Source organism: Pholcus phalangioides, unplaced genomic scaffold (genome assembly GCF_987345545.1).
Source record: "Pholcus phalangioides strain wild (caught in Gottingen) unplaced genomic scaffold, Ppha-v1.0 ptg000007l_1, whole genome shotgun sequence".
Lineage (NCBI taxonomy): Eukaryota > Metazoa > Arthropoda > Arachnida > Araneae > Pholcidae > Pholcus > Pholcus phalangioides.
The window spans coordinates 43,374,158-43,387,105 of record NW_028301600.1 but is presented as its reverse complement, the minus strand read 5'-3'; the positions used below and the strand labels follow the sequence as shown (position 1 = coordinate 43,387,105).

At 38.7% G+C, this 12,948-nt stretch overlaps 1 protein-coding gene across 1 annotated transcript in view; it reads left to right on the top strand.

Moving 5' to 3' along the window:
• The first annotated feature begins 2 nt into the window (after positions 1-2).
• Positions 3-12,948, top strand: part of LOC149085324 (peregrin-like) — an 81,921-nt gene continuing 68,975 nt past the window's right edge. The window contains exon 1 of the mRNA XM_089233279.1: positions 3-20. The gene's annotated coding sequence lies outside the window, so the exon portion shown is untranslated. The remainder of the gene's footprint in view (positions 21-12,948) is intronic.

Sequence of the window (12,948 nt, the reverse complement as noted above, 5' to 3'; positions counted from 1 at the left end):
CTACCATATTCCACTGCTATGTAAGTAGTATTCCACAAATACGCACAATTTTTCAATCATGACAACTAATACAGTTTCACAGATTTCTCGTTTAAGTATTCCTATTATAATTCACGACATAGGCGGAGATTGACTTGGAAGTCTGGGGGGGGGGGGCAAGCTCATTATTGCTGGGGGGGGGGCACAATGATGATGATGTCAATTCATATATACATATATACATTAGATCAGTCGACTCCACCTTTGACGTTGGCGTATTTCCGCCGATGATTCACAAAAGTCAAGAAGCTGTCAAAAGAACAAGAGCCTAGTAAAAAAATGTTTGATGAAATAGTCTTTAACGATAAATAAATAGTATTAATAACAAAATGCAGAACAAAGGGGAAAAAATACTACTCACTGTACTTGGTCAGCCGAGTTGAGTGTGAATTTTGACATACACCACTCTCACCCGAAATATAGAACGAGAGGTCAAAGGAAAAGAAAGAGGAAATCCCCCTCCGGTCCAGTGCACCAATCCAACACCAGCTATAGTAAATATGAAGATTAAATTATTCAGATTTCAGCACAAACTGAAATCATGGTCTCAGACGAGCGAAAAGTTCCAACTTGAGCAAAAACATGAAGTGAAAGGACGGTCAGTTTTTAGCAACTGACCTATATAGCTTTTTTTTCTGGAACATGCTAAATGTTTGCTTGTCACGTGATGTTACATGACCAGCACTGATTGGACATTGAGAGCCATTATGTGCTACTGGGGTACGGAATCTTGAAATTTTCAGTGTACCCACCCACATACAATGATGGTCAGTTGTGGGAAATTTCCTTTACGCTAGGCGTAGTTATCTGCGACGCCCTTGACAAAGGTTAGCGATGCCCCTGAGAGCCACGACTCATGGTTTGAGAAACACTAATGTAGAAGAGTTGATCCACTTTGCCCAAGAATATTTAGAAGACACCAACGAATAAGGCAAATACACAAAAAATAATAAAAGTCCTAATGCATTTCAACACCAATGGGTGCCGTCTTCAGAGGAAAAATTTAACCACTAGTTTCGCTGACCGAGTTTCCCATTTGGGTTGAATACCAAATCTTCACGCTCGGTTGCTCAGCGGAAGAAGTACGTCTGTTCACTTCAAACGTCGCGGGAATTACAAGAAAATTCGAATAGACCAATCGGATAGTACTATTCCGCAAATGTCCAATTAGGACGCTGCATTAGTATCTCACGCAGGCTCACAGCTTCATTCTGACCTGACCACGAAGTTTGAAGTGAACAGACGTACTTCTTCCGCTGAGCAACCGAGCGTGAAGATTTGGTATTCAACCCAAATGGGAAACTCGGTCAGCGAAACTAGTGGTTAAATTTTTCCTCTGAAGACGGCACCCATTGGTGTTGAAATGCATTAGGACTTTTATAATTTTTTGTGTATTTGCCTTATTCGTTGGTGTTTTCTAAATAAAAACACTAATGTCCAGTATTTCGGTTTTTTTCTTTTAGACAACTTTTAAAGAGATAGATTCGATTCATTATCTGCTTTGCTTTTAGATATGGAAAACAAAACAAAAAAAAAATCTTTCCTGTTAAAGTGTGAAAATTACACACATTTTTTTTCTTTCAAATCTTAAATCTTCAGGAGGACAATATAAGAATACTCAAGATTTAAACAACGGTGATGTAATGCGAATTACAGTTATTTAAGTAATTTATAATATAATTTTGAAAAATTTAATGTTGGGGGTAATTATTCTCAAGAATGATCATTATATATATATATATAACAAACAAACTGCAATTAAAACCATTGAATTTTTGTGATATTTTCTTTGAGGTCTATGGGGTGGCGGCGGAGGAATCATTTTCAGCAAAGTATTATCAGTTGTGCGATTTTCGCCCGTATACTCAACGTTTTGACGTGGCCTCTTGAACGTCGTATAAACGAGGTTTCATTTGTGGTAAAGAATCTGTAGAACGGGAAAAATGACCTCAGGCAAGTTAGAAAGCGAAGCTTTTAATTTTCTCTGTCTTATTACAATTGCTATTTAGGACCATGCTATATGAAGCTCAATTGGCCATCTGAAGAAAGAGAAGCGGGGGTGGGGGGGGGGGGCACGGAATGCAAAGAAACAATTTAAAAATTCCGCATCTTTGGAGGAAGACTCATAAAATCCGCATGTAGATCTTGAGAAGATCCAGAAATACCAATTCCCAGGAAGTCTTCTTATAAAAATTGCTTCAGATGAAACAGTAACAAGAAAAATTTCAGAAAAAATCAGGGTTCTGGGAATTTTTGGGGTTTCGTCACTTTTGATTCCGCGGAACCCCAAAAGCGCGGAATCCCAGTTGGAAAACCCTGACCTATACAGTCATACAATTTATTGTCGAATCCAAACGGTAGCTTTGACATTATTTTTTCATATATCTTGTCGAGGGGTTGGTGAGTTAACCCCTTGGTGAGGAACTTTCTGCGGTATCAATGGGCTTTGCGGTCATATCATTGCCGTTTCTGTTGTACCTCCGCGTCAGGAAAGATTCTGACAAGGATGAATCGGGTATTGAACTCACGACACTTCTGAGCATCCTTTGATACCGAAGGCGAGTAGGTTCGGATTCTAACTGGAGTTTTTGAGTTCACGCAAATTTCAAATTAATTATGATTGATTAGTTTTTTTCTGAGCAGTCATCTTTATATAATCTGATTTGACTTGAGACTTATATCACCTATCTCACCACGGTCATTTCTCGATTACAAACAGCTGGACTAAGACAACCATGTCCTAGTGGGTATTTGAATTCAAACCTATACAGCCGATGGCTAGGGTACTGGTACGTGTGACCACCCCCGACTTCAATCTTCAATAAATAATTTTATAGTATCAATATAGATATAGTTTAATCTCCTGTGTTTTTTTTTTTTCCATCTCTGTCAAAATTCATCAAGTTTCAAATATTTGATGGTGATGTGTTTGCAATAAATACGTAATCTATGTAAATGCGAATCGAGGTTTTTTTTAAATAAATTAGGCATTATTACACAAGAAAATATCTTAAATTTGACTTGATGTGATTGGTCCTTAATCAAAAACATAGATATTTTTTTTTTTACCAACTCAAAAATATACATTTACAAACTACATAAAATTTTGATAATTAATTTAAAACATTTTATACATTGTGAATTTTTATTTACATAAAATTTCACCTTTTTTTGATCGATGAAAAGATTCAGAAAGTACTCACCAATTTACGAGCTAAAAGGGGGGAGTACATTTGAATTCACTGTATTTACTTTAGCAAATGAATTGAAATCTCTTCCAAAAAAGTGACTGTATAATAGTTTTTAACTATTATTACGTAAAACTATAACTTCTTGAACTTGTATGTTTTCCTAATCATTGTCAGAAGACTGCTGACCCAGAAAAGTACTAAGAAATGAGGTTTTTCGTAGCAACGTTTTTGTGAAGTGTTTGTTACGGATTCTTCCCCTAGATACACATGCATATTCCAAAACGGATTCGCAACATTACGGTGAAAATACCTCGCATTGCCGTCCTCAAATTGAAGGGAATACTGACAATGAAAAACAAATCAGAACATATAACCACACATGCTTGACCTACATATGTATTATATTTGGGAAAAATACGTTATATATACAGTCAAACTTCGTTCATGAGTCACTTTTGGGAGAGCAAAAAATATGATCCCGTAAGTGGAGTGACGAGTGACTCGTTAAACAGAGTAAGCCATGGCCGTGCTAGTTCCTGTCTCCTTATTGATGTGTTCCTACAGAAAAACCAAATCCAAATTTTAGTTATTCAAACGAGATTAGTCATGAAAGTTGATTACTCTAGTTTTTCTTAATTAATTAATGTTTAGTTACTGCATTGCATAAAAATAGTCTTTAATGATAAATAAATAGTATTAATAACAAAATGCAGAACAAAGGGAAAAAAATACTACTCGCTGTACTTGGTCAGCCGAGTTGAGTGTGAATTTTGACATACACCACACTCTCACCCGAAATATAGAACGAGAGGCCAAAGGAAGAGAAAGAGGAAATCCCCCTCCCAGTCCAGTGCACCAATCCAACACCAGCTACAGTAAATATGAAGATTAAATTATTCAGATTTCAGCACAAACTGAAATCACGGTCTCAGACGAACGAAAAGTTCCAACTTGAGCAAAAACATAAAACATGAAGTGAAAGGACGGTCAGTTTTTAGCAACTGGCCCATGTAGCTTTTTTTTCTGAAACATGCTAAATGTTTGCTTGTCACGTGATGTTACATGACCAGCACTGATTGGACATTGAGAGCTACTGGAGTGCAGAATGCTACTCTTGCTTCACAGCATTTGAACAACACAAAATATTGCCGTTTTCAATTTTCAAAAATTCGCAAATTTTTCCGCATGTTTATGGAAACCAAAGTACTGTCGTCATGTTCGTCACACTCATCAGACACGATTTTCCACGATTTTGCACATGCTCTAACAACACAGCAAATGAGACTAAGTCATCATCATTGTCATCTTCACTGCCATTGACAAGATTTTAAGAGAAATCCCCATGCTGAAAGCAATTTCTTATGGTTATTTCAGAGACCCTGTTCCAGCTTTTTTGTGTACATAGAACATGGCATTAAGTGTGATTTATTTTTTTTCATCGACCGCTCTGATGAAATCCTTTAGGAACAAATTTTTCTAATACGACTTAAAATTTTGGATGACTTCTTGATAGAGTGGGCGTAACACAGATGTGACATAGACATAGATAAATTAACTCAATCGCGCGCGCGATCGTAATTCATGAAATTTCACGTGAGCCGCACAGTTATTTTATGGGCCTCCGGAAACCCGGGGACCCATGATACTCTTAAGACGGCCTTGGCATCAGTCCCGCCTGCTTCTCCCTAGTTGCGGCCCTGATGCCGTAAGTACAGAGTGTTAAGCGGGCCGGGATAGCAAGTTCGGGGGGGGCCGCAAATTTTAGTAATTTGTGGTCAGGAACTTTAAATTATATCGTGAAAAAAGGCAGAGCAATTCGAATGGCCAGCACGTGGCAAAGCCATAAATCTGTGTGCAAACGGATTTAGTATAAGAAGCATTTAAATGATTTCGTAAGGAGGACATTACGTTCCCTTCGTGTCATCGCACCGTCTGGAGAAAATCATCTTATAGATGAGTTAACTGATCGGGGAAAATGATAAACGAAGAAGTTTTTCGTTACCACAGTGCTTTGTGTTCGTCAGAATCCATCGATTGATGTTCTTATTATTATACAGCGTTATATCATGATTGAATAAACTAAAAAAAAATTAAATTAAAAGAAAATATATGGTCCAGTGGTTGTTTTTTGTTAGCCAATGGCCCTTTGCACCATATTTTCTTCTCGTGCTGCTTCCCCCCACCTTTCCTCAAGATCCCTCATCCAAGAGCGAGACCCTTTCTCCTTATTGAATTGAATTTAGTCAAAGCGAAATTTATATTGCACAAATATACAGTATATTAAAAAATGTTGAACTCTGGAACTCCCTGAGACATGTGCGGATCCAAAAGGAAAGGGATCGATCCCTCGCTAACACCGAATTGTCTCGGAACAGTACGTCTGTGCATAATATATATGAGACTTTGCCAATCATCAATATTTTCACATGAGGTTTTCTTTTTATTCCATTTTTGATTAACGTTGCGTTTGCGATGCTTTGTTTAATATTTTGTCAGATATTTTTCACATAAATGTTTTCATGAAATGAACATTTTTGGGAACTAAAAGGTATAATGAGTATCATAGTGTTTTTTAAAATTTTTTTACAAAGAAATTTGATTTTTTTCATTATATACAGTAAAACCTGTCTTTTTCGGACACCGACAGGACTAAATTGCACTACTAATATTTCACTCTCCATTCGTCCGTGAAAGAGGAATGACCGTTAATAGGGGGGTTTGAAATACATACTTCTATATATTATACAACTGTAAATTACTATTTGGCCGTAAAAGAGGGGGGTGACCGCATCTGAGGGGTGTCCGTTGAGAGGGGTTTTACTGCAATGTAACTTATGAGCACGAATTTGCATGATAATCGTAGCCAACTTCAGCTTGGCGAAAATAATTTAGCCAATTCCGAGGTGTCACGTGGCATTAAAAAATAAAAAAACCCGGTTGCTAACAGCAGTGTGTGTTCCACGCGAAATTCCACGGTTGCTGATAAGATCAGCCGCACCAGCTGAACCATAGTGTGTGTGCCGGTAGCCTTATAACTTCAGTTTCATGGAGAGAAGAAAGGAAGACAAATAGAGAGAGAGAGAGGAAGAAAAACAGAAAAAGAAAGACGAGAAGAGCCTTTGTTTTCGAAGTGCGGAAATGGAATGTGTGCGAATTTGTCTCCAAATTCCTCATGTGCGGAAATGTACTGTGCGGAACTGTCTATACACCGCTGAAGCAGTTAAGAAAATGTTACATTTGAAACCAATAAGCAATTCGCGAGCAGATAGAACGTGAGGTGTTGTTGTAATTTTGTCGCTTTTGTTTTCAAGTTGTTGCAGCGAGCAGACTGTTTTGTCACTTATCATGTACAGTGCACCCAAATAATATTAAAAACAAGGGCTCTCTCTCTCTGTCTCTGTCCGATAAAATATGAGATCTAAGGTCACTATACAGCTTTTACTCTCACTTAGTTGATCCTTTGACATGTCGACCAGTGCCTGAGGCCACAAAATGCATGGTTGAAAATAAAATGTGATTCACCTCCTTTTCTTTACGCTCAAGAGCACTCGGGTACCTATGTGGCCTATTTTCCACCAAGTACTTGTAAGACAAAAAATAGATTATTTCAATGCATTCTACCAGCTTTTAGAAATTAGCACATCTTTTTTTGAAACTCCCTGCATGTTTGCTTACGCCTGAAATGTATAACGAAACATGAACGATTCTATACCCTAGTTTTAGAAGAGAAAATGAATAATTTTATAATTCCTAAAAAATGCATTCATATAGTATATTTAAAAGCTGGTTAAACAAAACGAAATTTTGAACTGCAGTCAAAATGACCACTCGGTAGTTCTAGGTAAAAGAAGGTTTTTAAAAATCAACGGAATGACAAAATGTTCGTTTTTGCTCCAAAGGATTCCTTTTGACGAATTTTGGAAATTCAAGGAAGGAAATTTTCAAATTTGGAAAAAAAAGATTTGCAAATGGAGCGATCAAAGACCGCTTTCAACAAGCGGTCAGAATGACTGCGCCGTAGTTCTAGCGTTAACGTCCGAAGCTCAAAGTCTCTTGCGCTTTGTAGCTCCATCAGGCGCTTCCGAAAAAAATCAACTTCTTAAATGCAATGATACAGTCGACCCTCGATATAACGTCCTCCTTCGTCCCATCGAAAATGGACGTTATATTGGGAGGGTCGTTATATCGAAAGTAAAACATATATGATAGTCGTTCCATTAAAACATTCAGGACTTATCCTACCAGTTATTGTAATGGAATAGTCGCTATAACGGGGTCGTTATAACGAACGCCGACTGTACTATTCAAGCTTATATTATATGATAGTTTCTTCATCTTTGCGAATGCAACTTTTGTCATTCCGACTTTTCATATCCACTGACGTTGCTTTGCCTTTAATGGTGAACGAAATTTTTCTAATTTTTGGTGAACACTCTGACAGAAGTCCGAACCTCGTACAGAAAACTATGTTGTGCATGTCTGGTGAACGCTAGTAAACTGAAACGCGTGATTTCTTTTTTCTGTAGGGTTACAGATGTTTGATAATCGTTCAGCCAAGATTCGTTTAAAACGTCAAAAAGACGCCACAAATATTGAGCTTGAGGTAAACGGTTCCTCCCCCCCCCCCCTCTAAAAAACAAAAAAAACAACGGCGAACTTCTGCTATGGACATTGCTTTTTCAGCAAAAGCTGCCCAAGAACCTCAACTCGCCAAGAAAAAAAAATTCCAGCTGAGAGAACCATTCCCAAATAAGAAATAGCTCAACGTTTAGAGAAGGATTCTGTCAGTGTCCTGCTTGAAATGCTAGGTAGATCGTTGACGTAGAGCAATGCTCATAAGAGCATTGTGGTGCCATCTCATTGTTGATGTAGTACAATACCGCCCCAATGACACAGAGAGGAGGATTCAGAGAATTCGGGACTCTTAGGGTTCATTCAAGTATTACATCAGTATCGATGGGGGTGGGGGGGTCCCGATTTGCTGGCTTTAGATGACGGGGGGTTGTATGATGCTTACGTCATCAACCACCTTTTATAAAAATATAAAATATTCTTAATGGCATCTCTTACTCGGTGCACCAAAAATGAGAAAAACCTTTCGCTAGTTTGTGGGCACCTGAACTAATATTCTCCTTACAAGATTCATCGAAAGACTGGGAAATTACAAGGAAGAAAATTCATCACTGCCGCCACGGGGACACGCAGTGATGAATTTTCTTCCTTGTAATCTTCATCTCCACAAATAACCAGTCTTTCGATGAATCTTGTATTGACAAGTGGAGAGGACGTTTCTATATAATATTCTCCTTATTGATAAGTATGAAAGAATAGATGACTTTGCCGAATAATACTCAAAAAATCGTCAATGAATAAGGTAAATACCAGGAAATACTAAAAAATTCCTAATGAATTTCGACACGCTATGGGTGTCGTCTTCAGAGGATAAGAGTATCACGCTGACCGAGTTTCCTACTTGGATTTTGAGTACCAAATCTTCAATCTCGGTTACTCAGCTGGTCTGAAGACGACGCCCATAGCGTGTCGAAATGCAATGAGAATTTTTTAGTATTTTCCTGTATTTGCCTTATTCGTTGACGATTTTTTGACTATTTATAATTCCCCTACAGAACCATTTTAGTGATCTCTAAATGTTTCGCGGATTCAAGTGATCTGGAAATGTGTCTGGGCCGCTTAAGTGCTCTGGAACTGTGCCACGTATCACTCAAGTGATCCTTAATTATGCCGTGGATCACTTACGTAATCTGGGAATGTGCCGGGTAGCTTGAGTGATGTAGAACCTCACTGGGGACCGCTTAAGTGCTCCAAAGTTTTGGAGCGCCACATGTCACTCAAGGAATCTCTAAATGCGCCACGGATCACTTAAGTGATCTGGAACTGTGCCACGGGCCTACTTGAGCGATCTGAAAATGTGCCACGGGCTACTTAAACGCTCTGGAATTGTGCCACCGGTCACTTAAGCGATCTGTAAATGTGCCGCTTAGTTCATTTTTACAAAATTAGGTTTGGGGGAGCAGGCCACATCAAATAACCCCCAGAGCCACATTTGGTCAGCGGGCCAAGGGATTACCGTATATGGCTTATAGAGGGTGGGTCGCAAATAAATCTCTTAAAGAGAAATTTTGAATGATCATAATAACATATATATAAGGGTATTTTCTTTCGAAATTTTAATTTTTTTTTTAATATTTTTTGCATCAAAAAAATAAATTTCTGATCGTCTGTGGAGGGGTACACGAGCCCCCTCCCTATACCCCCTCCCCGCGTACGTCTCTTATCCCACCAATATGCGTTAAGAGGTAGGAGGCAGAGCTGACAAAATTTTGCTGACGGGGAGGAGGTTGTCAAATATAGCTAAAAAATAAAACTGACGTAATACTTGAACGGTCCCTTACCCAACGAACCACGGTCACGGTCTTTGACGTGGTAAGAGTGAGCATTGAACTTATCGTGTATATTGTATGAAGAGTTTCCGATTTGCATGGTAATATTCAAAAGTGCTTTCACAAAATTGACCCCTTAAACGAGTGTGGGTGACGCACAATCAGGAGGTTAACAACATTACAACCCCGTAGAGGACAACTGGGATTTCCAAAAAGTGACCCGATAAGTGGAGTGACGCGTTAACTTGGTGACACACTAACGAAGTTTGACTATATATATATGTCCGAAAATAAAGTTAAAATTTTTTTTTTTTTATTAGCCCTACTACTGATTGCATGAAATGCGTATCACGGAATGTTTGAGAAATTAGAACCTCATACTATTTTCTGAGTTTACTATTTAACCGGTGTTTCCCAAAGTGAGCAATATCGCCCCCTGGTGGGTGATGTAATGGTCCAGGAGGGTGATAAAAGCTACGAGTTTAACACACAATCCGAAGGTTCAACACCTTCTAGAGCAGAAGCACCTTCTGCTTCAAGTGTTGCATGGGTTCACTTTAGTTGAGGGACGATGAGAGAGAGAAAAATTCTGATTAAAGGGGGGATGGAACAAAATGTTTCTGAAACTATGATTTAAACCAATTGCTGCTAAAACCCCCGAAGGAGTTTGAGTGAGAAAATGTTGTGTACTCATACCCGAGACTAAAGTCACCATGACCCCCAAGGGTGGGACCGTCAGGGATTCAGCCCTGGTTCCGGGATGATTCTCATCATTTTTAATTTTTTCAAGCTTTAAACTCATTATAGACAGGCCCGATAAGGATCCCAGTCTAGGAGCCCTGCTCCTAGATATGGAAGGCCATGAAAAAGTCACACATGCCCAACAATATGTTGGTATGTGGAAGAACCTGTGATGGGGATCAGCCACAAATCGAAAGTAACCGATAACCGCTCTCGATTTTTCTCCCGCAAACTTAGCGAAACCGAAAGCATACCAGTCATAACTCAGTTAGGGGCCGTTCAAGTATTACGTCAGCAAATTTTTAGCCATTTTTGACCTCCCCCCCCCCCCTCCTTGTCAGCAAAATTTCGTCATCACTGCCCCCTACCTCCTGACGCATATTGGTGGGATCAGAAACGTACTCGGGAGGGGTGGCATAGGGAGCTCGTGCGAATCACTTCCCCCCCCCAGAAGAAAAAAAAATTTTAATTAAAATTTCGAAAGAAAATACCTTTATATGTTATTATTATCAATTTCTGTTAATTTCAATGCTATTTGAAGAACTCAAAATTTCTCTTTAAGAAATTCATTGCGACCCATCCTTTAAGCCACATGTGGTAAACCCTTGACACGCAGACCAAATGTGGTCCTGAAGGTTATCTGATGTGGCTTGGCCCCCAAACCTAATTTTGTAAAAATGAACTAAGCGGCACATTTACAAATTGCATAAATGACCCATGGCACAATTCTAGAGCATTTAAGTAACCCGCAACACAGTTCCAGAGCACTTAAACGATCCGTGGCACATTTAGAGATCCCTTGAGGGACATGTGGCATAGTTTTAGAGCACTTAAGCGGCCCCCATTGCGGTTCTACATCACTAAAGTTGCCTGCGGAACATTCCCAGATTACTTAAGTGTGATCCGTGGCATAATTACAGATCACTTGGTTGATACGTGGCACAGTTCCAGAGCACTTAAGCGGCCCGGGCACATTTCCACATTTCCAGAGCACTTGAACGACCCGTGAAACATTTAGAGATCACTAAAGTGGCTCTGTAGGTTCCCTACAGAGCCACTTATCAATAGGGAGAATGTTAGTTCAGATGCCCAATAACTATCGAAAGGTTTTTCCCGTTTTTTGGCGCACCGAATAAGATGCCATTAAGAATATTTCATATCTTCATAAAGGGTGGTTGCATCATCACAACCCCCCTCCCCCCCTTGTCATCAAAAGTCAGAAAATCGGCAACCCCGTCCCCATCGATGCTGACGTAATACTTGAATGACCCCTTAGCAATTTCTGCCTCTATTATCCTAATAAAAACCTTCTGCGGCTTCACTGATCACAAATCTTTCTTTGCTTTCAGGACTTTGTCTGATCAATAAAATAAATTAGATTAAACATTTAGCATATTTTTGATATTCCTTAGGCCCGGGTTACCCGGGCCGGGTTACATTATAGAAGTTTTAGAAAAGTTTATTTGACAAAAAAAACAACCAATAAGCCTGTTAGTTACGTTCACCCCAATGTAGCCGATGCGCTTATAGGTTGCATTTTTCAAGTTTCATAAATGAACTTTTGTAAAGCTTTTATAGTGTAATTCCTTAATTTGAAGGATGACAGCGGATGATGCTGTCTCGAAAACCGAAATTAAATTAAAAATTTACATCTCCGATGAATTACGATTTCATCGCGAACGCGCAAATCTCTCTCTCTCTCTCTCAATGACCTTAACCTTCAGCAGTCTCTTTTACTCTACAAAAACTATCTTCCCCGTCAGAGAAAATGTAACTGTTTTCGCGATGCTTTACCATCTTAACCGGACCTTACATCCCAAAACAACATCACTTGGAAATTATCCAAATTATGGATGAGAATCCACACATAACTGCAATCGCATTGCATGCATAAAATAAAAAATGTGTGACATATACTGTATCTAGAGGCGGATTTATCGTTTTACCACCTGCGGACTATACCAAATTTGCCGCCCATCCAAACTTGACACCCTGTTCTATATCTCCCAGCTCCCTCTAAAATATGCCTCCCTTTAAATACGCCTCTGTATATATCAGTCAGAAAATCATGAATTTGCATAGCGATCCTAGTTATTCAGTAGGAGTGACTATATGACTAGCATCTCCCGGGACATTACCGCATTTTTACGTAATTTTGGCCATCCCGACTTTTTATTTTAAATAAAAATATCCCGCTCCCCCCCCCCGTAGTTCGACGAAGCAAACTTGAATTTTAATTCGTAATTAAAATCAAGGATTGAAATTATTTTCTTAACTGAACAGGGCCCTGATGTTGATGGCATTTGCATTTTTTGCATTTTTCAATTCTTTTCCGTTTTAAGCCGTTTTTTCAGGTTTTAGGGAATTTTTTAGCCTTTTTAGGATATTTTTTCACTTTTAAAACTTTTTCAAAATAAAAAGTAGGCTAAAATTGTTTATAAAGAAAAACATATGTATTACTTTCATCACTTAAACTTGTATCCTCCTTTATACAGATGACAAACAAAGTTTGGAATCGATTCCATGTAAATTTAATATTTAGTAAAAATTCCAAGAGCTGGCCATATTTAACCAAA